The sequence below is a fragment of the Patagioenas fasciata genome, chromosome 13 (assembly GCF_037038585.1).
Source record: "Patagioenas fasciata isolate bPatFas1 chromosome 13, bPatFas1.hap1, whole genome shotgun sequence".
Classification (NCBI taxonomy): domain Eukaryota; kingdom Metazoa; phylum Chordata; class Aves; order Columbiformes; family Columbidae; genus Patagioenas; species Patagioenas fasciata.
In genome coordinates, this window is record NC_092532.1 from 20,523,679 (window position 1) to 20,551,239 (window position 27,561).

The following is a 27,561-nucleotide window of genomic DNA, read 5'->3' on the forward strand; positions in this document are numbered from 1 at the left end:
CCTTCTTAGACATGCTTTGGAGGATTAGCTGGGCATCTGGGATGCAGAATAGACCTGCTGGTGAGCTACCCTTTCTGTTCATGGGATAATCCTTTTTATGAGCTGCACAAGGAAGTCAAGGGGAAATTCTTGTTCTGCATTCCTGCAATATCTGACAGGTGCACTTTTGTGACCTGGGTGAAAGGCTCTCTTCTGAGCCACCTGTGTGTACTATATGTGGAGCATGGAGACTAAGCCACTATAAGCTAGCTTTGAATTAATAATCCTTTCATATCCTCTTTCCTTTCTCATCCACTATCTGCCAATATTGTCTCTGGGCTTCCCTGCCAATACGTCAAGTTATGCTACCGTATTGCTGGCTCCAGGCTCTGCTCTTTGCACTCCCTGATCGCTTCCTGCATCCATTTCACCAGTTCTGTTTGGGCTTGCACGGCTTTCTGTCTTACCATTAGAAACTCATCCCTTCTTTCTCTCGCAAGAGAAGGAAGTTTATTTTCATCCCTTCTTTAACAGGCATAATTTGATCAGTCCCTTTAGCAAAGTCAGCATCTCTTAAGCCTGGACTGATGCAGAAGAATGAATAGGAGTTGGCACTCCTCTGGCACTCTGACGCTTTAGGATCAAAGATCCATCAGTAAAATTTGCTAAAGCAAATTGTTTGTTTGTTTGTTTGTTTGTTTGTTTTCCATTGTGGTTGTAGCTTCTGGAAGTGAAATGCACTGGGCAATAATTTGAGAAAAGGTTCCTTTTAAAGGGTAATCTAGCAAAATGTAAAGGCTCGAGATGTTTTTACAGGATTGTTTTACTTATGGGCCAGAATCCCCTAAAAGGTTCAGTGACATTTAAATAAACTAATAGATGAAGGGTCATTCCTCTGACTCAACAGCGAATGAAAAGCACAATGACAGATGGACATTTTGTGCACTCTGGCAAGAGTACAGTGAGGATATGTCATTTAGACAGAAAGAAAACACTGGATGGTCTGTGAGCTAAACAGCAATTCTTTGGATGTTCCTTTCCACAGTAGAGTGGATTTATGGCTTAAATTAATTCATCTCATGAAGGGCAATGGTAATTGAGACCACTTTGTATGTTTTATAGTGTGAATACTAATGTAATTAAATGCTTAAAATTAAGAATAGATAAAAAACTTGATCTGACAGTAGTAACTCTGTAAAGACAAATTGCAGTGCACCTAACCAGTGTATGAATCTATGATTAATTTATACAACCACTTATAATGCACTATGTAGCAGCATGCCAATTATTATGGAAACAAATTGTGTTTATATTAGCATGTCTGAGGTGATCATTGATCCCAAATAGCATTATTTGAAGACTAATAGAGAGAATAATGAAGGAATAACATTCTGCCCTGCAGCTGTCCAATGCATTTCAAAATGGAAAGTGAAACTGGCACATTTTGGGTTTTATTGATTTAATCGAGAAACAAACAAAAAAGCTGCCTCACTTTTCATCAGTAAGATTTTCTTGTTCTTGTCACAAGCAAATAGCTTCTTTCATCACCGCTAACAACAGCACGAAAGTCTCTTGGAGGGGCATGGAGCAGAAAGTGGGAAGGCAAATCTTTCTTGTTGTGAAATGAAGTCATTAGCTCGGCTCTCGCTCCTTCAGAAGATGGAGATAGACTTCACTGCAAATTCTTTTTTAAAAACTAGAGAAATTTACTGAGGAATGATTGATTATTGAAAATACACATACTCTTTTCCTTTATTGTTTTGCTCAGAGTTCCTGAAGTAGCACAGTAAGGCTTGCTGCTTATGATTTTGTTTGCTCTATTTGGTTGCTGATATCTGGTTCTGATAACTGCTGTGATAAGTAAAGTTTGCAGTTACTTCTGATTCTGAAGTAGTGTTGGAATAAAGGCGGTGTTTTAAAAGATCTTGAATTAGATCTTGTGTAATAGAAAGAGTGAGTATATCCATCCAAATCTGATTTTGATGGGTATATTAAACTGTAGACTGAACAGATGGGGCTGTGATATTCTCTCTTCTTTTTCAGTTTTTGGTTTAAATTTTAATTCTGGAAACCTTCCACTCACAGCAAGAAAATTACAGTCAATTTATACCTGGTAAAATAAACTACGGAATTCAGCAATGATGTCAGTGGATGCAGTGATACAATGACTATGATACCTGCAGAATATATCCAATAATAGGAATGTGTTGGAGTTGCCTGAAAGAAGTGATGAAGCAGACATAGTTCTTCCACTGGAGAGAAATAAGCAGTCAGAAAATGCTGAGGAAAAAAATAAAGCAAATACAAGTGCCCTTTTAAAACGGCTGTTCCCCTCCCCATGAGCTCCAGTAGTCCTAATTGCTTAATGAAATTAGCACATTTGCATTTGAGTTTTGAGGGGAGGCCTCAAAACTACATCAACATTTAGTTTAACATCTTGTTAATGCCAACCACAGCATAACACTGAGGCATTTTGTAGTGTAACTTTAATTAGTGAGCACATGAACCAAGCTATGATACCATATCTCCAGAACCACCAGTGGAGAAGAATTTGATCTCAAGAGATATATAATATCAGATTGGTCAGAGGACTAGGAAATCCCTATCTTGCGGCTTGGCAATATATGGACTGGAAAACACTAACTGACCTGTTTTAAGAAGGGCAGCCTTCCAGTTCTGGGTGTGTAATCTTATGTTCACAATAACTTGTAGTTGTGAGTCACTAAAACACCGGATTATGATGATCAGGTGATTAAGCCATAAACATTATTCTTGGGTTACAGTAAATAACATCTGTGAGATGAGATGTCATCTTTCAAAATAAGGCCTAGTTCCTTAGACCATTACCAGCTTTCTGAAGTGCTTCACATTTCCTATGTGGAGGCTGGTTATTGTGTTTTTCGGACTTGTCTTTAGTGTTTTGGCCAATGAAATTCTTCCAATGATGTAACATCGGGCTGGGTGAGCACTTTCTAGGGAACTTTGCTTAGCTTAATTGTTTTTTTATGACAGTTCTTTGCCCCTCGTCTTGCTGTTGCCTCAGTGAGGACTGCACTTGAACAATTCATAGCCTCTTTGACTTCAACGAAAAGCAAGAAAGGAAGAGACAGATTCTTTTGCATGACTTGGCCGATTGTAGTCAAGTTTGCCCTGACCTTTTGAGATATGGAAATTAACACACTAGGGGAATTTTCCTTTTCCCTTAATTTGCTCAATAGACCCGTAGGTGGGACATCAAGAATGCTTTCAGAGATGCAGTTCTTTAATGCTGAAGTTCTTAGTTTGGGAGCAGAAATTCCATTTTGGGGCGCCTTTAAATAATTATTTAATTGTGAGCTAGCAAGCACTGTGTTGAGACATCACAATTTTGTCTGCTTCAGCCCAGCTGAAGAGATGTGATAAATGCAACCTGTTAAACACCACAATAAAACATAGAGAGCTATAGAGGGAGAAGACTGAAATGATAGGCTATAATCAAAGACGAAGGAAAATGTGGTACCACACAAATGCCTCTGAGAAATTTGTTAAACAAACTCAAGCTCTTGTATAATTAGATGACAAGATTTATTTTGAACTATGAGGTATGAGTGTGACAGCACTATAATTTGTCTTAAATAATTTCTTCACACCCAACAAGACACGGTCTTCAGAGTTCAGTCCTGCTATGCCTTTCTAAAAAATAAAACCAAACATTTTTTACACTTAATTTGGGTGTGGAAATGGAAATAAAGCTTGCTAAAAGGCAAGGTTTGAGATTTCCTTTTAAGATTAAAGAGAGAACTTGATTTAGTGAGGTAATTACTCATGCTTTGCTATCTGATTCCCTCTAAAATAATCTTGTTGACAGCTCCTGTTTTGTTTTTTCATTGCAGGGATGTGTACACACAGAGCTAGCTGAAATATTTTGGGACAGGGCATCTCTATCTGGTCTCCCTTCATACCCTCTGTAACCCTTTCATGTCCAGAATAGACAGCACGGATTAACAGATCTTTCCTTTACAGGGCACAGTTAGAGGGAAGACATTTAGAAGTAGTATTGTGGGTACAATCCTTGTCATTTTACCTGTTCTGAAAGGGGAAAAAGGGATGTCAAGAATGCCATTAGATCTGGTGACCCTAAACTCTGCCATGCTACTTACATCATTGTTGTAATTTCTGTGAAGGCGAGATATCGAAATCCATATTTACGGCATCTGTTAATTTGCTGCACTTATTTTAAATCAGTTTTCTAGGAATATTTCACAGTAGTAATGTCAGAATGTGCGTTGGCACTTGCCTGAGCACAAATGCAAATGGTGGTAGCGCACAGGTGGGTCACGCTCTTGCTGCTTGTGGGGCCTGTGGCAGAGGACCAGGATGAGATGCCCGTGTCGGGTATGGTTGTTCTGCTTCTGTACAGTGACTGACGCTGCGAGCAATCCAGGGAACACACCCAGATGCAGTTTTGTTTCCATGGCTCTAAATTGCTTGCTACAAATATTTGTGCCATTCTATTGAATGCTCATGGCAAGGTGAGTCAGTGCGACCATAGCAAACATCAATAAAAATCGGAGTGAATATTTATGGTAACTTTTTGCGGTATTCATTCAGCCTAATTATTACATATGCTTACATTATTCGTGACATTTTGAGCTCTTCTGGTTTATTTCCTATTGTTTCCAGATTCTATTACATTTAAAGTAAAAATACTTGCTGGCAGCACAGAACTCCTCTGTTTCCAGTGATCCATCTGCCATGTGGAATGGTTTGTTCAGACATCAAGTCAGAGACCCAGCTTTTTTTCCTCTGTAAGCTGTGATGAGCTTTTCCTTTCTCCTTATACTCTGAGTGCTTTCATTCTTGCCACAGGGTCTTTTAAAAACTCTGCATCCGTCACCGATGTGCCACGAGGAATTTGAAACTTCATTGAAAGGGAAGATAATCACCTTTATGTTATTTACTTACGTTTTTGGTGTGTTTTATCCTAACTAGATAGAGCTGTTCCAAACCAGTGGCGATCCCAAAGGAAATCAGCTGATTCTTTATGGTGACATAGCTGGGTAGCATTCCTGACAAAATAAAGCATCGCTGCTCTGCTTTGCTCTCTGGAGGTAGCGCTCATACTCGCAAAGCTAGAGCTGTTATATATTCATGAAGCTTTGAATTCATTAACTGTGAATCTGTTGTCAAGTCCCTACTAAGAAATGTTAAAATTCAGCCAGATGTCTGGCGTTATCTCCCCCTTAAAAAAAATAAAATCAGAGAAAATCTTTCATCTGTGAAGTTGATAGTCAGTGAAGCTCAGTGCTTTCAAAGTCCATTCAGATACCTGGCACTTCTCATGCCCTTAAACATAATTATTATGGTTGGGTCAGAAATTTTCACTCAGCAAGTTTTTCCTCAGAAAATGATTAGAAGGATGTCTGTCACAGCTTATTGGTTGAAACCACGAATATATGACACATTTACTAGTACTGTAAGGCACTAGCCTGTCACTCTTCATAGTGGAGTGATACAACTTCTGGTAGCAGATTTTATGGGTGTTCTTCGCAGAAGAGTGTCAAGACTTAGAATTTCTAACTTCAGTTCCTTGTTCTGGGTGGAAATGTGCATTGATAGATCTCGCTGTGCTCTTCCTCAGAACTTACAGCTGGAGGATGAGACTGTAATAATGGTTGCCCCAGGCTCTTAGTCCTGAGGTTGGTAGCCCAGAAGCCTGGGAGCCTGATCTTAGTTTTACATAAGGAATCTTGCCTGCTGAAGAGCCTTGGCTTCATGTTGAGTTTGCTGCTTTGTGACAGTGAACCCAGCAGCTCCCGGACCCCTGACTTGAGGTAGGAGTGTCAGGAATTCTCCTTCTCAGCAACAAGTCCAAAGCCTTGGATTTCTACCAGTTTGCTCAGAGCTTCTTGCACCACTGTATATGTGTGGAGGGTCCTTGGCTCTGGGAGCAGCACTCCCAGCTTGCTCCTGTATCTTAGGGACAGCCTAAGAGGCCCTGAAATTCACAGCTAAATGGGAAACAGGAAAGGAAGTTTTATTGGTATTCTAATATTTTGAGTGGTTTGTTGTTGTTGTTGAATGTTCTTTATTCAGAATCTAAGCAAAAAAATGATGCATGATGCAAAATCTCAGCATTTCAAAATGTTGGCATTTTCCTCTTGAAAATAATCAGGTAATAATCGGTACTTCTGAGCTGCAGACTGGAAACTGCTGTATCACCAGTGCTTCAGAGATCCCATGGCTTCTGTCACGACACTTTCTTCAATTTTCTTCTAACAGAACCTTTGTCTGAGGGGCAATAGCAGTTAAATGTCTAAGAAAGATTTCCTTAGGAAATCCTGCTCCTCAAGAGCCTGTTGAGATGTTAATCTTCAACCAGCTTCCTTATTTTGGGCTCTAGACAGACACCGTAGGAGCAGACTGGGATACCTTACTTCAAAAGGCATTTTCAACACCAGTGGTTGCTTATTGATTCAGCTGTTCATAAATCATTTAGAGATCTTCCTGCTGAACACATCTTTCAGACAGGATCCCTGATGTTACTAAACTCAGCTATACAAGCCCTCCCAGGCAATCCACCCAACAATAGCTTGTTTGATCAAGTGTCTGCTTTAGATTTTATTTTAGCGTGAAACCTTTATGTGTTTTCAACAGAGTTTAGGTAGAGAATCCTAGATTTATATTTTGAAGTAAGTATGTGTTGCGTTCAGCTCTATTTTATTGCAAACTACAAACCAAAATAAACCAGTGTTTAGAAGAATGAGGTGGTTTGCAAAAAAACAGCCAACACAAAATCCTTGGAACTTGGGAAATGCAACTTATGGAGCCTTAATTCAGTCACGGGTGCTTCTGAATTATGAAATACAAGGCTATATGTTCTGAATACACAATGCCTATATGCAGGGGAAAGCTGTTGCTTATTCCTCAGTTCTGCCACTCCCGACTTCTAAATTCTTCAATTTGCGGCGTTAGCAGTTCCCTCTTTTTGAAGCACACTATCTGCAATCCTCCCCAAGCTTGTAAGTTGTCTAAATTTGGATAAATTTTCCAGCTGCTTCTACGTTTCTTAATGTAAAACATCAGGCTACTATTGTAAAACAGAGGGTGCTGGAATTTCTCAGTAAAATGGCAAAGTTTGCCATGGTAAGAACAATGTATTTTCCAGATAAATTATTCTCTAAAAAAGCTGAATTATTTTTACTGAGACTTGGGGGGAAAAAGAAAGCCTGAGGCAGACACCAACCTGGAATGGAAAATGTCAGTCAGAGCAATTAGAGTGTAGAAACCTATAGGCAACTGAAGGAGAGTCTGGTGACAGAAAGTATCTCGACAGTCTTGGCTGAAAATCAGAGCCAGTATCACTTACCTTTATATAGAGGTTATAATCTAAGTTACACATACTAAAGAAATTGTCAGCTGCTGTGATGTCCCACACACTTAGGCAAGTGTAACCCAGTTCAGACTGGTGAACATGGGGTTAGTTGTTGCTGTTACTACAGTGTGGACTTAGACCCACTCGGCTCAGTCAATGACCCTACAAGGCTTGCAGGTGCAGAATGAAGCACATCGGCGCACAGCATTTTAGGACAGCACGTGCAACAGATAGTGTGCTGTGTATTTGGGGTGAACTGGGCGTGGCTGGGCAGTAAGAGGTAGCAAAAGGTTAGAAAACTAGTGAGAATAGTGACTTAAGGTGATGCTGAAAGTGTCGTGGTAGTAGCACTGCAAAAGAACGTATGGGATTTTTAATGGAAACCTAAAGAGTAATACTGAATAATTTTGGAATAAGGAAGAGCTTGTGCAGTCTTCAAGGAGATACTTCTATTAGATTTGCTAAATAATGCCAAAGAAACAGATTCCTTCCTGTAAATGTTTGTAGGTGATGACAGACTTTATGGTGTTGCTCAGATACAATTTCTGCGTACTCCGTCTTACAAATAATTATTTCGAAAAATAATTATTTGCATTTAGTTTTGAATTTCAAGAATGAAAAATGAGAGAAAATATCTGGAGAATTTAATTTTTAATCTCTCTAAATATTGCAAGTCAAAAGTACCAAAAAGCAATTAAAAGCTGTTGCAGGGAAGCCTTGTTACACGTGCTGTATCTAAGCTCCTCGGGACACTGAGCCCAACATTATCATTGTTTTTACACCATGCACCCAATTGTCAAAGACAAACATGACTCTTACTTGTACCCCTAATAATTTTCTGCTGTCTGAGGTGGAAACATGACAGGTCAGTAAGATTTTTCAGCAACATTTAGAAAATGAATATAATTGTGGGGAGCTGAAATAAATAAGGCCTTTTCTTCCCAGTGCCTTCAGAGAGACACTTCTCCCTGCTGCGTAATTACCTCTCTGCCTAGCACTACACTATGCATTGGAATAAACCTGGATATTTAATAATCCAAAGGTGTTTCCTCTGCAAGAGGTGATACATCTTGTATGGCTGAGTACTTTTTAGCACCAAAGTGTAATTTTTAGCATTGCTGTCAGTGTTAGATCTTTCTAAAATAGGAACAAAAAGGAATTTTCTTTAAGTAGTCTGCTAGCTCAAGTTAATTATTAGGCTTTGGAACATCTTATATCACATAGTAGAGACAACTTACCGCATTTACCAACACGGTAGCTGTTCCTATCGTACTGTAGGCATTCTCCTGAGGATCACCATTGTTAAGTTGTATCTGTGTAAGGTGTTAAGTGGTGGTTTCTATCGTGCTAGCTCACTTGTTTGGAAAACATAAATACAACAGAAGATGTCTTTGTCAATACCCATCCGGACAGGTGCCGTGTGTAGTAGGTTATGTCTATGTGAGGGGAGTGTTGAGATGCTACCAAACAGAAAAGTGGTGTGAAACAGAATGCAAATCCCAAATTCTTAGTGCAGACCAACATGCTTAACAATTCTAATTATTACTTAACTAACATTCATGTGCCTTTTTTAAATTCCTTATTATCATTTAAATCTTGTAAAGCCGAGTCAAAGACAAGGAGAAAATTAAGAAGGCTGGTCTGTAAAGCCAACAAATGGCAAGACAAGAAAGATTTTGTGCATCATGTTGTTAAGGGATTGTTGATATTTCTTGCAACCTGGAGCATCCTAAGTGAAAAGATTTCGCAGTCTAGAAGTGCCATTGTAAACAGAACTGTGTGCCCTCCTCCATGTCCATAACAGTCTTATTTCAGTGCTTTAAATAATCAGTCTCCTTCATTGTACGTACACTTTGTGGAGAGCTGGAAATTCTGTAATGCCTCTCTGTAGTCATTACCTGACCAGAAAATATACTCTAAGTTTCCAGAAATTTTCTGTTCCTCTTGCTTAATGCCCAGAGTTGGAGCCTGCCCCTGACCTGCTCTGAGGGCTGGGTAGATGTGACTTCAGCATTCAGTGCCTAGGGGTTTGCTTTGTTTGTTTTATTTCTCCCCATGATGTATATCTAAGGCTTGGTTTTATATTCAGGTTTACATTTCCTGAAACTGTAGCTTTTGAGATTTTTTTTTATGCTGTATACAGAAGACTTAAAATAAATTTCTCTAGTTTGTGAGACTGTGATTTGTGGGTGGGTCTATCAGTTTGACAACTGGGTGATCGAACTGCATTTTTGAGGCTGTAAAACTCAACCAGACGCCAGTCTAAAACACAGTCTAGAGTTTTATCTTTGCAGAATATTTTGTCTTCAACAATTTCTTTTTCTAGTTCCCATTGTGTTTACTTGCGATGCCTTTATGAACCTCTATTTGCAGCATGCTATTTTAACTTGATGTGCCAGAATGGGTAAATCCGAGGCTGTACAGGATAATGACAATGTCGTTTTCAAGGCGCTCTAAATGATATGGAAGATAACTTGAACAGATATTAGTTTCCCACTGTGCTCAGTTGTTACACAGTAGCTAATTAAAAGGCAGTTGACAAGCACATAAGGCAAGCGGTGCTTGTTGGAGTCCTTAGCAAGCTGAAAAATAATCTAATAACCCTAGAATTAATTTAGGCTCAAATGTTTTCATTGCAAATGGTTAATAGGCTGATGGTTGAACTGGTGTGCTCAGACACTTTTCTATGTGAGGTAGTACATGACCGGTTTAACTTTTCTCCTATGTAATAAAATTATACAAATCTAAATTATACACACGTTCCCAAGTTCCTAGACTTCATTAAGTACTAGGGGATTAAAAACTTGTATAAATTAATCAATGTGCTATAATCCTAAAAATTATAAAATGAGCCCTTGAGGAAGTAATGCAATACTAGCTTTTTAATTAGTGTGACACCAGAGATTCATTGTTCTATAATGTAAGTCATATGTTTATGAATGGTATTATAATTTTAAAACAGAAAAAAACCACAGTGGTTTTGCCGTTTGCGAGTAGGTGGTAGGTGCTTATGAATTTTGATCCTGTAAACACATCTTGATCTTTATCTTCTACTCACACAGGTAGACCTATGCCAGTGAGTATAGTATTACCTTTACATTCATGAGTCAATAGGTATCTAATGATTCCTGGGCCTATTTTATCAAGATCTCCATAAATAATTTTTTGGGAAGCCAGAAACCCTACAGATAGCAATGAAGTGCTGGCAATGCTTGGAATATCATGTGTGATCTTAGTATGAAAATGTCAATTTGTTTTTTAGAGTAAGGTGGAAGCCAGTATTAGGTATGGTCATTTTGGGAAGTGCTTGTTAGGTTAGCTGACATACTGAATGCTTTCAAGACACAAACACTTTTTCATATAAAACTATTTTTGAAAGTCTTCATTCGTATTCTTAGTTCATCTTCATCCTACGGTCTGTTGTCATGGTCTTTGTTTTGGGAATAAAAAGTGCTCCCTCCTATTACACAGGACTGGTTCTGATAATGTTAAACATCAGCGAATCACTCAGGCTTTTAATTCTGTCATGCCAGACCTGTCAATAAACCAAGTGACAAAATTTGGTGAGTTAACCTTCAGATGTCAATGACCACAGGAAAAAAGAGTAGCAGCAAATTTCACTGTTGTTTTGTATGAGAACATAAAACTGCTTCGATATCTCAAGGTTATTTTAAAACACACAGTACGTGCCCAACTAAAAAAATATACTTTAAATGGCTTGAACAGTATATATGATGTAAATATAAAACTGCTATGGGACAAATTAATATGGGGGGATTTTGAAATAGAATTGTGATACATCATTTCAAATTTCAATGTAGATCTCAGGTTTTTTGCTAATCTGAAGGTAGAGTTCAGACTTTCTACTTAACCTCAAATGAATCTCTATGGGCTGTATTCTGCACCTAGAGGACCACATTACACCTACTGAATGTTACTTGTACATCTGGCAATGTTTTCTCAGCAATTTTGAAACTACTTAAGTTTGAGAATTCTTCCTCAGCATATCTGTTTCACATTAGGGTTTATAATTGTTTCGAAACTCATGTTGTCTAAATCGTATACATTGATGCATGAATTTCAGTTTGTAAATTTACCTTAATCTGGTTCAGGCAATTTAATTTCCAAGCGGAGCAAGTGCGTGTGGTGCTGTGCACAGCAGGATGGGCGCGGTGCTGGGAACCTGCACGGACCGTGTTTAGCAGTGTGATTTAACAGTGTGGGACGGGGAACGCTGCCTGAGATTGCCCCGTGTTTCAAAGGGTAAACCAAAGCACAACAACAACAAAGAGGACATGCTAACTCTGTCTTTGGCACATTTCCCCAGCATTGTCTGTCCTCCTGAAAATGAACAAGGAATATTAGAGACTTGAGCGTTTTTTTCATATAATTCCTGCGGAGCTACTGGAAGAGTGACAAGTTTCCTGTGCCAAACATACCGGCAACAAAGACTGTGGCTCTTTTGTTTTCACTCTGTATTTTTTGGAAATCTAAAGAAAAAAGTTCAATGAAATTTGAATAGTCCAACAGTATCTGAGTCTTTTCTGTGTATTATTTATTGTACCAATCCTCAGCCGGTATAAATAAGCCCACTTACAATGATGCTAACTGTGGATTTGCTCATTTACATCCTCCATCTGGGCAGCGGAGCCATGCTTTAATAATAAAGAAGTATCTCTCTTTTTCTTCCTTCCTTTTTTGCTTCCTGTTAGAGTATTAAAATAATTCTGTGTAAGCAAACTATCCCCAGGATATCCAAGAATTCTGTTGTTATTTCTTCTTCTGTTACTGTTTACATTTACCTTTTTGCATTAATAAAGGAAGGCTCATAGTTATGGGAAGCATTCACTATAAGCTAATTTCTGATTCAAACTTCTAGAATTATATAACGTTATGAAAGTCAGGTATTGCAACATTCTTTTCTTTTCAAAAGGATTTTCAGCAATTCAAAAAAAAATATCTGTGTTGGTTAAATTTTATTAACATAAGCCAGTTTTCATAATAGAACTTTTTTATGTTCAAATGCTTCAGGGGATAAGCCAGCACTAAGTTTTGAACTACAGGACTAGATTTTGAATATAGAAATGCACCTCTTATCATGAAGTGTTTGCTAGAACAGCACTTGAAAGAAACCAAAATTTGTTGTTGTTGTTTTCTTTACTCTAAAATAGCCTCACTGCACTGTTTTTTATATGAACATGACACATTGCTTCTAGGCTACTATCTTTATTCCATGTTTCAGGTCAATGCATTTTGAAGCAGATGGGGCAGTAATTCATGAAAAATAGTGTTTAGAAAAGGAAAGGTAAGTCCATTTTACAGACACTGTAATGTCTATAAACTGGCTTGTCTGTGGCTGGATTGTGAAAGGGTCAGAGCTGCTCCACAGATATTTCATTTACTTGTAGGGAAAAAAGGAAGATACAACCAGATGCCACATCCCAGACTGGACACCACGCTTATGTTCACTTCCTTTTTTTTTCTCAGTGTAATTGATAAAATATTTATAGGTCAAGTGAAGTGTTTTATTTTAATGACATTTTATGTACTCTTTCTACTCTTTTGCATTTGATTTCCGTGAAAATCTGGCAAATTGCTGAAAGATGCATTTAATGAAATGGCATTTGTAAGGGAGAGGTGCAGAACGGTGCCACCGCCCATGGGTGGTGGTTTCTGAGGTTGCACCTCTGAATGCTCACAACTTCTGACAGTGACATTTGCCAAGGAACAGAAATGCCGAAATTCCATCTGTGCAGTCCAATTAGGTGGAATTCCGAGTGCTAAAGAGCCTCTCTATTAGATTAAGACCAACACCTGAAATAACGAGGGACTGAAATGCATTTAGAAGAAGGAAGTATGTCTTTAACAATATCTGAAGAGAAACTGTAAGAGTAGCTCCTCGGTGTGCTATTTGATTCCCCCAGTTCTGGCCAGCTTGATCATGACATAAAAGTATTGGAGAAGTTTCCATGAGAATTTGGAGTAGTGCTTGTCCTGCACTCAGTGTACTGCCATTGCCTTAACATCCTTCCCAAACAGATCTGCCCACATGGTTAAAGGTCCATGAACAGTTTTTGGCTGTAGCCAACTTCATAAAAAATGTTGCTTTAATTAGTACTTTTAATTATTTTTTTTTTCTTTCTGAAATGACTAGAAACCTGAAGAGCAGACATGCAGATCTCATTGGGACGGACACGCTTTACAAACAGATAAAACAATCACAAGGGGCGAGTGTTGGTGGCAATGTCCTCTTCCTCCTATGGGAAATCCAGGTGGGCGAGGTACATCAAGGAGCAGTTATTAACTAAGCTCCATAGATTAACGGACGCCTTCCATTCCTGCTGCCGTTAAGCTATCAGCCAGGGCAACATGTGGTAAAGTTTAGTTGTTAGCATACTTCAAAAACCTACCTGTAATTCCTCAATTCACACACACCATTTAGTGAATCATTTGAGTCTCTGGCTATCTTCCAAGCCAATAATGCTGACCAAATTATTTCGAGCATGCAGATGGTAACAAAAGGGCACCAGGTGTTGTTTTATTGTAATAAAGATGTGCAAACCTTTGCATCTCACAAACTTATTTATCCACATAAATCATCAGGATGCTCAGCTTCCTACACTGCTTTAGTAAATTTTGAATAAGAGGCATCAGCTGTTTTCAGAATGTGCCCTTCTGTGTGTGCCACAGATATTTTGCTTTGGGCTTATCTTCCACACTATGACCCATAGAGGCATTCAGTGGATCCTCTTTTTGATTTAAATGATTACTGAGCGATCGGAAGCCCAGATGTTCAGTGGCTTAATTGCTAAGTGTTAGCCTATAAAAGAGAGCAGGCAGTTAGTATCTGAACAGAGGATTTTACTGCATATAAATGTTATTTGGTATGTTAAGTGACATTATTTACATCCAATTTCTCTCTCTAAGGTGGCAACCTGAGGCAGTAAGTTACCATGATGGAAAAATAGCATTTGGTTTCACATAATCCTATGTCTACCTTTACAGATAGGGAGAAACAAAGCAAGTAAACATAAAGTAGAGCAATAATAAGACAAGGCTGGTCAGCAGGATAAGAAGTACCCTAATGCACCAGCAGACTAGTGATTGGCAAGTTTTCTGTAGGCTTTGGGGAATGGCTATGCTATATTGCCTATAGGAAGGACTTAAAACTCAACAGTAAAATCGCAAAATTGAATATTGTAGCCTTTGAACAAGATCAGGATTTGGTGAGATATCAAGAAGGAAATTTCCATTTCTTTAGATTGTCACGCTGATGTATGAAAAAGAATTTGAGTACTTGACATTGATTCAATATCATTCAGAGCTCTTCAGTAACTGGAATTTCTTTTTGTAAGAGAAGAAATTAAACTGCTACCTTAAGTAGTTTAAAAATGGGGGTGAGGCCTCTCCGAGCAGATGAGAAGTGGCTACAGATAGCACAGCCCGTAACTGTTCAATATTCAGATAAAGCTTACATCTGCCTCCTTTGATCCCCGTTCAAGTTTCTGAATCCTCAGGGTTGGCTCATGCAGGAACCAAATACAAAACTGATTTTCTTTTTTGTAAATTCCCGTCACCTGTTGGCAATGTGAGCTGGTATTAATCATCCTAGGCAGCAGTGCAGCTCTCCATGGTAAAAGAGGTGGCCTTCCACTAGGAAATGTGAATTCACCATTACCAGAAAGAGAAAATATTGACAGTGAAACTCATCTGTGGTGGTTGAGAACCACAGAGTCAGGCCCTCTGCGATATGTTTGTTATTGTAGCTGATGGTTTATGCTCTTAGTGCATGTTATGGTTCTTTGAGCATGTAAATGCTTGTGCCAGTTTCATCTCTTTAAATGCCTTTTTTGCAAAATTACATAGTTACCGAGACTATAGAGCACCTGCAGACATCGTTAACTGTGATTCTCTCGCATGTCTTTGTCAGGAAACGCACTGTTTCTGCTAAGATTTTATTGTATTACGGTATAAATGACGATCTGAGTAGAACTGTCAGAGGAATGCTAAGGATAGTGCTTCTAACTCTGAAGGATGTGAGCAAACGGTTAATTAATGTCTATAGTATTTTTTACAAACAAGTCGCACCGATTGTGAAACTGTAATGGTGATTTTAACTTATGAGGTTAGAGAGTATCCTTACTTAATGCATGGACCAGCCATCTTTTTTCAGTCCAGGTCGACCATAATCACTGTCATTGTTTTTCTTCCCCATGGAAAGGAAGGCTGAGAGATGACCCATTACTAGTCACAGCACGTTGCTCTCCCTGATTGGAAAGCAGTCACACACCACCAAGCATTTATTCTGTTTACTGAGATGTAACACCAAGGAACAGCAATTCACACCTGCAGTGAAGTTGTTATACTTCCCATTTCTTTTCGTTATTCTATTTTTCTATTTTTATCCTTCTTCATTTTTACTTTTGTTTTTTTCCCTTTTCTTTAATCTTCTCTGCCTCTTCTTCCCTCATTTCTATGATGGGTGTCAGTGCCACCCTGGACACTTTTCTTAAACCTGAAATGAAGGATAAATGGTCAGTGGCATGTTCTCAGCTATCAAATGACCATTACCCTACCTATAGCTGATGAGTTTCCTTTGGGACAATCAGTTCAAATGCATCTGGCTAAAATATGAAGTGTATATACAAATGTATGTGTATATATTTCCATATATACAGCTTAGACCCAAATCACATCATGAGCTGTGAAATTTAGAGCTCCCTTCTTACGCACAACCTGTTATGTGATATTATAGTATCACAGTATCACAGTATGTTTGGGATTGGAAGGGACCTCAAAAGATCATCTAGTCCAATCCCCCTGCTGGAGCAGGAACGCCTAGGTGAGGTCGCACAGGAAGGTGTCCAGGCGGGTTTGAATGTCTCCAGGGAAGGAGACTCCACAACCTCCCTGGGCAGCCTGTTCCAGTGCTCTGTCACCCTCACTGAGAAGAAGTTCTTTCTCAAATTTAAGTGGAACCTCTTGTGTTCCAGCTTGATCCCGTTGCCCCTTGTCCTATCATTGTTTGCCACTGAGAAGAGCCTGACTCCATCCTCATGGCACTCACCCTTTATATATTTATAAACATTAATAAGGTCACCCCTCAGTCTCCTCTTCTCCAAACTAAAGAGCCCCAGCTCCCTCAGCCTTTCTTCATAAGGGAGATGCTCCACTCCCTTAATGATCTTTGTTGCCCTACGCTGGACCCTCTCCAGCAGTTCCCTGTCCTTCTTGAACTGAGGGGCCCAGAACTGGACACAATATTCCAGATGGGGTCTCACCAGGGCGGAGTAGAGGGGAAGGAGGACCTCTCTCGATCTACTGACCACCCCCCTTGTAATACACCCAAGGATGCCATTAGCCTTCCTGGCCACAAGGGCACAGTGCTGGCTCATGGTCATCCTGTTGTCCACCAGGACCCCCAGGTCCCTTTCCCCTACACTGCTCTCTAATAGGTCATGCCCCAACCTATACTGGAACTTGGGATTGTTCCTGCCCAGATGCAGGACTCTACACTTGCCCTTGTTATATTTCATTAAATTTTTCCCCGCCCAACTCTCCAGCCTGTCCAGGTCTCTGGATGGCAGCACAGCCTTCTGGCGTGTCAGCCACTCCTCCCAGCTTGGTGTCATCAGCAAACTTGCCGATAGTACACTCAATTCCCTCGTCTAAATCATTAATGAATATATTGAATAATATTGGCCCCAGTACTGACCCCTGAGGTATCCTCCAAAATATGGCATATGACTGGAATCCAGCGAGGGACAAAACCACAAACTAAACCTTATCTGCGACTCACTGATTCGTTCACAGAATCATCAAATCACAGAATATTTTGCAGAATATCTGTGCTAGACAAATAAAACATAACTGGAAAACACTGAGGTGTTGTAGTTGTGTTGGAGCAGCCCTTGGAATGAACGAAATGAGGAGGACAAGGAAAATAGCTCTCTGAGGATCCCAGATTATTTTACTTTGCTTGTAAGGACCATAACCTAAATAAATAAATGCAGTACGGAAATATCCCGCCTGGCCCATGCTTGTCACAAACCAACGCCAGAGGCTTAAGATAACTATTCTTAACCTCTACAAACATGACACTTCCCAATATAATGTCTCTCAGAGGGACAGGTGGGCAGAGAAATGGAATTGCTAAAATTATTTCACTGTGGAAAGAAATAGATACCTGGGTGGTAAGAAACTATTACATTTGAATCGGTCTCAAGTGTTAAATAATGGATATGTGTGTATGCAGGCTATTCAAATGTTTTTGATTTCTTATGCTGAAGATTAAAGTTTCCATTAGTATTCCACCTCTTCAGTTTTGCCTGGGGACTGTTAATTGTGTTTCTGAAATTGCAACCAAATAAAAACTTCACAACAAAGAAACAACCAGACAACCTAAAAAGTAGCAGTTTTCCCCTTTCTTCTTCCCTGCAGACTGTGTGCTCGCCTCTATAGAGCCCCAGCCTAAAAACTTACCATGTGTAAAAATACACATAGAAGTAGTGGACAAAAATGTAAACCTCAAAGTACTACTGAACTTTCTTTATAGCTTATTTCTGCAATCTTAACTGCACTAAATTTTGCTGAACTGAAAGTAACTTCCAAGGGCCTACCTCTGCTTCCCTCTTAGGAGATTTAAATTGTGTTTTTATAATTAAGCTATAAATTTTAAAGCTATTTCAACTACACTTTTGAGTGTGCCACAGGTTGTCCACCTGTCGTAGCTGTGTTTTGATTGTCATAGATCAATTTCTTTGGCATGCTGTATGGCAAACTGCTATTAACATGGTAGATAAATCCGCTCTAAGCGAATGGCGTCTCAAGTTCTCTCTCTTTAGGGACCTAAAATATGTTTTTAATACAGATAAAGCAAAAAGTTTTAATAGGGAAATGATAGGGTATCAGTGTAATCTGAGAAATATTATTTTTCTGACATTATTGACATTGATTTCTGATATTTCAGTGAAAGTGTTTGAAGATGTAACATCAATAATAAGCTGTGGTGCTTATGGCAGCTACCATAGTGCAACATCAAGGTGGTAGCATCTGAGTTTCCAGCTACAACATTGACAATTTCAGGGGTTTTCTAAACTAGGAGTCACATATCATTCACCAACAGGGAAATGATAACTGTGTTAGGACAGCAATAAACCTTTAGCAGCTGTCCTAATGATCGCTGGCTATGGAGAAAATGGGATGTAAAACTGCCAGTCAATATAAGGAAATAATTACAAGTATACAGCTTGTTGAAGTAAATGACCCTGGCTACAATGGGGATTACCTTGATTTTTGCCCTGTTATGACCAAAGGAAGTAAAACTTTTAATCAAGATATGCAGAAATTACGCTGTGCCTTTCAAATGCTGTTGCGGGGGTGTGCGTTGGTTTGGTACACAGGCTGCTGGCACTGGCATGTGGCTTCTGGCTCAGAAAAGACACGAACCAACTTACCGTGCCGTGACGGTTCTGGTTTTCTTACAAGTTTAAGGAAAGGGTGGGATGTGGAAATGAAGCTTTCTTTTTTCCTGACCATTTTCTTTTATTCTTGTTATAAATAAGGTTATAAAAGGGTACTTTGAATTAAAGCTACCGGTTTAGACTCAATGGAATTTGGCTAGTAGAACGGCCATGGTACAGATAAGGAAGCTGACAGTGGATTTCCAGCTTTTGTGTACTTTAGGGAAGGGAGTTCAGGGACACCTGTGGTATATCAACTCCTCCAGTTTCAGCATTGTAGACAACTGAAGTAATTTGCTGTTATGAATACCTCAGGAGAGTCAGTGTGTGCTGCACTGAATTAAATATCTTGAGCTAAGCAAACACAGAAAGACAACCCTAACTTAAAACTTAATTCAACTCTGAACCTGTGGATTCAGGTCTCATGCTTCATTTTATTGAAGTCTATTTGTGTTTAATCATTGTTGGGAATGATTGCTCAGTGTATTCAGTATAACTTTCTTATTTTTTTCACACACAGAGGACTGTGCGTATGTTTCAATTACAATCCACAGATAGATGTTATGGAAACCAACTCAGCATAAAATCTTCCTTGTGACATCTGAGCATACACGTTTGAAACTGAAAACTTTTTCACCATGAGAACGTCTTATTGACACATTCAGCTCCTACCAACCCATTCATATCCCTTTATATCAATGTAGAGCAAATAGGCTCAATTTCTTTGAATCGGCCTTGTTGAAAAGTACTTTTTTTGGACAGGCTTGTTTTGTAGAGTTCATCTTTTCCTCCAGTTTCCAAAGGCACTTCTTGGAAGCTAGACATTGTAAAGGACTTGGGCACTTCTCTCATTAAAGTCACAGATGTTGCCAGATTTTGCTTGAGAATTAAGAGTTTCCAACAGCACAGGAACCAATAAATCTCTCTTCTGTTTAGAGAGCCCCATTTAGCATTCAGGGCCATTTACAGTATATATATCTGTTGCAGGAACATCAGCACCTGTACCAAGGATGCTCATGCCTTGTCCCTTGATCCTCCTACACTCTCTCTCATTTCTGCTGGTATTCTTCTCTGAAGATAACTCCAGTGGTTGTTGGATTGGTTTGATTTACCCTCAAACTGGTAACCCAGTGTCCAGTTGGCCAGCCGTGTTACCGTATTTTCATTATAGACTTCTCACGGTGTTACCTAGATTGTTAAGAATCCACCTACCTCATCCGATAACCTCAAGGCAGATCTACTAGACGAGGATGTTTTATCAAAAAGTCAGGCTCTGAGGGAGCAGAGGAGCAATTTCATCATTCAGCATTCAATAATTTTTGAATAAATATGAATCTGATGCTATGAAAGACTCCAAATCCTTGTTCCAGGATATTGCAGGAATACTGCTTCAGGCTAGATTACGCATCTTGAACTGCTCTGGAAGAGCTTTTTTCTCCCCAGATAAAATCTGTGTTGTCATCAAATGCATAGATATGAGAAGGAGCTATCAAGAAAAGGCAGTCTCTGTCTAATCCAAAGCTTAGCTTTGGGATGGTAGGACTAATTCCCCTTCCAGCCAATGCCCTGAAGAACACCTGCAGTTTTCCGTGTGCAAGTCAACATGGGTCCTAGAGCAAAACAGTGCAAGAGCCCAGGCTTGAACGGGGCAGCGGAGAGCTCTCCTCCATGAAGCTGGTGATCGTCTCAGGGCATTTTGGAGCTTGGCAGGGACCCCGTGTGGGGCTGGGGCAGGGACCCCTTGTGGGTCTGGGGCAGGGACCCCATGTGGGTCTGTGGCGGGGACCCCTTGTGGGGCTGGGGTAGGGACCCCGTGTGGGTCTGTGGCAGGGACCCCATGTGGGGCTGGGATAGGGACCCCGTGTGGGTCTGTGGCAGGGACCCCATGTGGGTCTGGGGCAGGGACCCCGTGTGGGTCTGTGGCGGGGACCCCATGTGGGGCTGGGGTAGGGACCCCATGTGGGTCTGTGGCGGGGACCCCTTGTGGGGCTGGGGTAGGGACCCCGTGTGGGTCTGTGGCAGGGACCCCATGTGGGTCTGGGGCAGGGACCCCGTGTGGGTCTGTGGCAGGGACCCCATGTGGGTCTGTGGCAGGGACCCCATGTGGGGCTGGGGCAGGGACCCCATGTGGGGCTGGGGCAGGGACCCCGGGCCAGCCAGCGCTGCTCCCCGTGGGGCAGCGTCAGCAGGTGCAGGCACTGCCGTGCCGCTCGGAGCCTGGCAGGAGTGTCGGTGCTGCGTGGGGAGATGTGTTGCCAATGCACACTAATTGCTCGCAGGCAGCCTCTGAGGTGGCTGTTTATTAAATGCTGTAAGTTAGATCCGCGCAGTGTCAGAAATGCCTCTTTTTGCATGTTTAGTCCTCAGTGCTTGCTCATTATCAGCCTGCATTGTATTCCTGTCTTCAGTGAGAAGGTTGAATAATTTCTAATCTGTGTGTTTGGACCAAGAAATTTAAATTTGAGCTTCACTGTAAGCTTACAGTATTTTAAATTCCTTCCAAGCTACGTTTGGACTCAACTGCACAGCGTATTTACTGAGACAAAAACAAAAGGACAATAATTTTCACTAGAGCACACCTGCAATAATGGCTCACAGCATTTAATTTTTCCCTTGGTTTCCTAGTAGACTTTGTTTTGACACCTGCAAACAACCTTTTCCAAATCAAAGTGAGCTTTTTCTCTCCGTGTCATTCTGCCACCCAAGTTGAGCTGACGAAGTCCAACTAAGAAACAGAGCAATTATAAACACAGTTTCCTCTGGTGCTTGTGCTGTTTTTAGCTTTGCTGCTCTCCCAAGGAGAAACCAGTGCCTAATGTTTCCAGCTTAGCATGCAAAATTAATAAAACTTGACAATTAGACTGAGCAACATAAAATACAAGTAAAGGATCCTTCCCAATGTGGTTGGACTTGAAGATATTGAATTGGCTCCTTAAACTTTTTTGTTTGTTTCTTTAAAACAGTGATCATGAAATGTGTATCTGTAATGATAAACAATAATTGGCTCTAGGCAGCCTTTTCTCACGGAGACAAAAGAACCAGTTGTTATTTCTGTACTTCTTTCAATAAATACATTTGTAAGCTGGGACTCGGCTGGGCTGCCCTGGAAAGAGGCACACTTGGTGCGAAGCATAAAAGAGATCAAATTCATAAGAGGGCATGTAGATGGAGTAAAGGGTTGTTTTCTATTAGAAAGTATTCGCTGTACTCATACAATGCCAAGAAGTATCTCACCAGGAAAAATGCAGTCTGAAGTTACTCCTGTAACATTCTATAGAAAACAATGGATTCACCCTATAGATAGTTTGGGGATTAATATTCCTTATTCCAATAATGTCATTTAATATTACTTGGGTTCACTTTTGGGTTTCAAGACTTACATCACAGTATTTCCAGTGGTTAGCTTGCTTTCAGTTTGTCTTCATGGGAAGAATTTACTCCATTTTCAGTGTATTGATCATTAAACCTCGTAATTAAACCCCAGCTTTCTTCTTTGTTTCTTGAAGTGCTGAATGGGTTTTACAGTGGTATTCTCCAAAATTACGGATAGTTCAGAAGTAAAATGCTTTATTTAAGGATAGATATATTTGTTTATTGTGTTGCTTTTCTTTCAATAACCAAGAATAAGAGCTCAGTTATAGATGTATTTCTTATATTTATTGTATGTGTTCTTGTTTGTTTCATGATGCAGTATAAAATATTCTGTTACTATGGCAAGCAGCATCTCAACGATTGTCCAGAGCTTCAGGGTTTTATTCCAGAACTTCTAGAATATCCTATTTGACGCAGTGCAGTTTAGACTGTACCAGACTTTGAAATGGGTATGTGATCATTCAGCATTCTGGCTTATTTATTGTAATCATTAGTAAGTTGCTCCAATGGGAAGGAAAAGGAAGATATGGGATACCATTTTTTACAAGGTGTTTTCTTTAGAGAGAGAAATATTGAAAAATGATGCCATCCTTCCATTACTTCAATTAACTAATTTTATTCATGGCTTGTCTTCTTGTAGCAAGAGATAAAAGCAAGTATGAATTGCCTTTAAGAAATTGCTGTATCATTTGTTTGAAAAAGAAGTGTTTGTTCCAAAGGATTGTAGATTGACAGACCAATTTATTGACCAAATACTTACTTGAACAAAGGCTCTAAGAGATTGCAGAAGAATCTTTGGAGTATCTTTTAAGATTGGCTGAGAGTTTTAATGAAGTCCACATCCCTTGCCCTTGGCCTGTATTTCTATTCACCTCAGCAGTCATTAGATGAGTGCCATGATGATCAGAACTTGCAGTAACAAAAGCTTTCCTAAACTCTTGTGAGTAGTATTTTACTAACGGAGTGTGCTCAGCTGGTTTTGGACCTGTCCTAAGCATTTTGGAGGCCCTGCACACAGCGCTAATGGGTGCCTCTGCATTCCCAGAAACTCACCGCATGAATCATGTACCTTCCCCTCAAGGTTCACTTGTATGTGTGCTGCTGCCAAGAGTGGTCAGAATCTCCAGAAGTGTTTGGTTCCTCTTCAAAATAAAGTTGCATCGTCTTATGCAGCCCATAGGATTGAATTGCATAATATAAGAACCGCCCTCTCATGTTGCTGTCCTAGGTCTGCTGGCAGAACTTAATCTGCTGAGATCTCGGATGGTCCTGAAGGCAGAACAGCGGTGTCCAGCCAGACGGCATCACTGAGCGTGAGGAAGCAGAGGGACAGCAAGAACTGGGCTGACAACAGAAAAGGTGATGTGGCTTCTATACTCTGTGTTTTCTATGTGACTAAATCTTGGTTGATTGTGTTCATTTTAGTGTACCTACATCACTGCTCTGTGAAGCACAAAGCAGGAACATGAAAAACACGAATTTTCTTCTGTTTTATTCTCATGATATTCCATATTCTTAATAAGCTTCGTTCTGTTCGTGAGTGGTAGGCAGGTGATCAACCATATCCTGTGCATCCTGGGTCTGTTGATGTCCATGCTGCAATTTGGCCAATGTTCTCTTTTCTTCTTTGGAAAAAAAGAAGGAAAGGGAAAGGGAAAGGGAAAGGGAAAGGGAAAGGGAAAGGGAAAGGGAAAGGGAAAGGGAAAGGGAAGGGAAGGGAAGGGAAGGGAAGGGAAGGGAAGGGAAGGGAAGGGAAGGGAAGGGAAGGGAAGGGAGGGAAGGGAAAGGAAAGGAAAGGAAAGGAAAGGAAAGGAAAGGAAAGGAAAGGAAAGGCTTTTAACTGATACAGGTATTTTCAGACTAATTTTTAATTCTGCAGCTAAAGGTGACAACTCTGATCCTCTCGTTCCTATGCTACTTACTGGGGGTTTTCCCCACCTCTGTGTTGAATTGCTGTGTATATTGAAAAGGATGCCTCCTGTCTAGTCTTTATTTCCTAACTATTCCACTGAGGCTGAGAGCTTTAAAGTAAAACAGCACTCTAAGTGCCTGTAGAGATTGTGTCTGCGCATACATAAGATTTTCCAAGTGGTGCGGGAATGGCAGGGTCAGGGCTTCAGGGGCTGCACTTGGGTGACTTACACTGTTACCCATCCTTCTGTTTGATGCTGCCCATTCCCACCCAGAAGCGCCGCTCATCGTTGCGCAGGGGCTCCCAGACGAAACGCTTGCATGTTAGAAGCAGTGCGCTTGTGGTAGCCTTTCGGTAAAGCTACAAAACTCTGACAAAGTAGGATTGTCTTCTTTTCAGTGCTCATCTGCAACATGTGAAATGCTTCACAGTATTGTGGGGGTTCATCATGATCCAGTGTCAGCGTAAAAAGGTGTTTACTAGAGATGTGTTCTGGTAGAGAAAAGGCTGATAGTTCTCAATTGCCAGTGATTTGGCAGAGGAATGTGTTATGGTGGAGAGGACTGAAACTGGGAGGAGTGGAAAGAGGAGATGAATTTTGAGTCTTGGATCCTTTATGAGCAGGCAACTACAATTAGTCCTTAAACTGGATATTTGGATAGCTAGATACTGGATAATCTTTTGCTCCTGTTTAGACATTCAAATAAAGATTTCTAAACTTGAATTGAGAACAGGAGCTGGAAACTTGAAACTCGTTTGCTTCATTGCTGAATGGGAGCTGAACTACTTCTAAAAATTTAGCGTCTGAATGGATTTTTCAAATCTGTTCTTGTACATCTGATTTTTAAATACAGACTAATTATAGGAAGAGCTTTTAGGTGCTGTGTGTTATAACGTTATGATGTTGGAAACGGTTTGTATTGAAAATTGTTGTGATACTGAAGGAAAATTTTGGGGAGGTGGCAATCTGCACTTTGTCAAAGACCTCTGTCATGCCAGACTGCTTTTGTAAACCTGTGCCAAAACAGATAATTGCCAGTGTCTCGTCAGAGCTAACAACTTGCTTTAGGTGTACTTCTGAGAGACTGTTAGCTCATCCTGTTTGAGGTCAGCTTATATGTTCAAACCCGTATGTGGTTATCGACCCAACTTTTATTCTTGTATGTTTAGTATGGTTATATTTTATTTTTATTTATTCCTTTTGTCCCCAAGAGAGATGTCGGTGTGGAGCTGGTGCACAGACCTAAGAGCTGTTGTGTGTCCTCCATAATGCAGGTTAGCCCTTTAGCGTATAGGTTTTGAAAGCCTTCTTTTCAGAAGAGTTGACAAAGTGGGCTCTCTGAAGCTCTTGAAAGATTCCAATATCTTTTTATCTGAAACAAGGACATAAAAGCAGCTGGGAATAAAATATAGCTGAACAGATGAGATACGCAGTCTGTTTTCTCCTAAGTAAAAATAGAGATTACTGTTCATTTTGAGACTATATGATGCAATAAGAGTTCACTTGCAGTGTAACTATAGCTTATGCTCCAGAAGAGTTACAGAGGCGTGCGGATGCTGCAGTTACTCACCTCCTTTGGCAGCCTTATTCCAAGAGGTGTCAAGGGAAAGAGCGGATGTGTGTGCCAGGGTATTATCTACATTCTCTTTTAGTGATTATCAAGATTTTCTTATGTAGTAGACCTTAAGTCATGAAATATATGGATTCCCAATTCTCAAATAAGAGCACAAATCAAAACTGCAAAGAACGCACTAAAAACATCAACTAAAAATTCCAGTACGTATAATTTTTTAAACTCTTTCACTGAACTACCAATGTGTTAGGCTTAGCAGATGTCTTCTTTCCAGATTTTGTAAACATTTACAGTTCTAGGAAGGTAGGTGAACACTTAACATTAGTGAGTTTTCTGTGCTTACAACCATAAATTATTTGTGATTCATGTAAATATCTTTATATGCCAAGAAATGCTGCCAAGTGAACACCGGTCAGCTATTTAGAAATACCTTGTATGAAAACAGACTGCTCTAAAGATTTTTTCCTATTCTTTTTGTTTGTCTTGTATGACCTAAGTAAATCTTTTCCTCCTTGGCAAGGAGTACTACGTGTTTGACACCTGTCTTAAATTTACCTCTTATAGCTGTGAGACAGATTTCATTTTGTGGAGCCACAAACTGTTCTTCGCTTCCCTGAGTCATCCCTGAAATAATTCAATTCATGTCAAGCCTTTCCTCCAGCTTTGGCTGCTGGGGCTCCCTGGCTTCCCACTGCAGGGAGGGCTCAGCCCTGGGCGCTGGGCAGCAAGCGGCACCCTCGCTTTCTCCCAGCAGCAAAGTATCAGCTTTCCTACTATTTTTAAATACTGTATTTTTGTGATTGCAGAAGAATAAAGCGTGCTAACAAGTAACGTTGCAGAAATTAAGACAATTCCAGAGGACAGAAAACTTCAGAGCAGTAAATCATGAAACATATCCGTGCAGTTTTAAGGAAGTATGATTCATAACTTTGAGTTGCAAACTTTCCATTTGTTCACCATCTTGATGTTCTAATTTTCATTCAGCTCCTGAACAAGAATCTTAATTTAACTTTAAAAGTCTCTGGGTTATAAAAATGGTGGTATCATTTATATATAAAAGTTACATATTTTAGTCTTTGTGTAAGAAACTACCACCCAGAAACGTCTGAAATGACAGCAGACAGCTCGATTTTTCCAGTAAGCCATAAAAATGACTAAACAGCAGCACAATTAAAATTATGGGTTCCAGTTAGGTGTTGTGACACAAAGTGGAGAACATGAGAATAACTTTCCAAGGTGTCCAACTTATCTATCAAGTGTACCGTAACATACACTTTTCTATAGTTTATTGCTTTAATATTATTCTGCTAGATAGTTCAAATCACACTGTGATGAAATTGCTTTCAAGGAAGTTCTGACAGAATAATGAAGAGCACTGTTTGTACATTACTTAATGATACATTTCTTTAGCTTCAAGTGAACCATTGTACTTTGTATTTTGCCAGCTGAGAATATACAAGAGGAGAAAAATTTTCATCAGAAAAAACCAGCTCGTATGTTTTTGAACTACACACATGCCAGGGGGCAAACCCAAAATTATTTGAGCTTAGTTTTGAGACTGCATATTACAAACAATATGAAAGAATTTATGTGGAGAGCAAGAGATTCACAATGCAGTATCGTAATTCAAAGTATCTCGAAGCGTAATTGCTGGCCTAGATGCTTGTTGCATGATTGATGACTCTGAATTTGTACAAACATGGTTCGCATTCCTCAAAGTCCATTCACAGTGTGATGAGAAAATGAATGGTGCAGCAAAATCAAACACCATTCATTGCACTTCAAACTAAATGAGTTGGGCAGGGGGGAGTGCGGTGGTGAGTTTGTGCTTACTTTTAGCTGTTCTCCATATCATCTTCTCAAGCCTTTCTACATGTGGAATCTCTCTATATCTGTCCTAAACACCTA

At 40.0% G+C, this 27,561-nt stretch overlaps 1 long non-coding RNA gene across 8 annotated transcripts in view; it reads left to right on the forward strand.

Moving 5' to 3' along the window:
• Window positions 1–27,561, forward strand: part of LOC139829040 (uncharacterized) — a 308,145-nt gene that overhangs the window by 246,400 nt on the left and 34,184 nt on the right. For all 8 annotated transcript variants that reach the window (XR_011741255.1, XR_011741254.1, XR_011741249.1 and 5 more), the window contains one exon: window positions 23,396–23,526. This is a non-coding gene — a long non-coding RNA (uncharacterized lncRNA). The remainder of the gene's footprint in view (window positions 1–23,395; window positions 23,527–27,561) is intronic.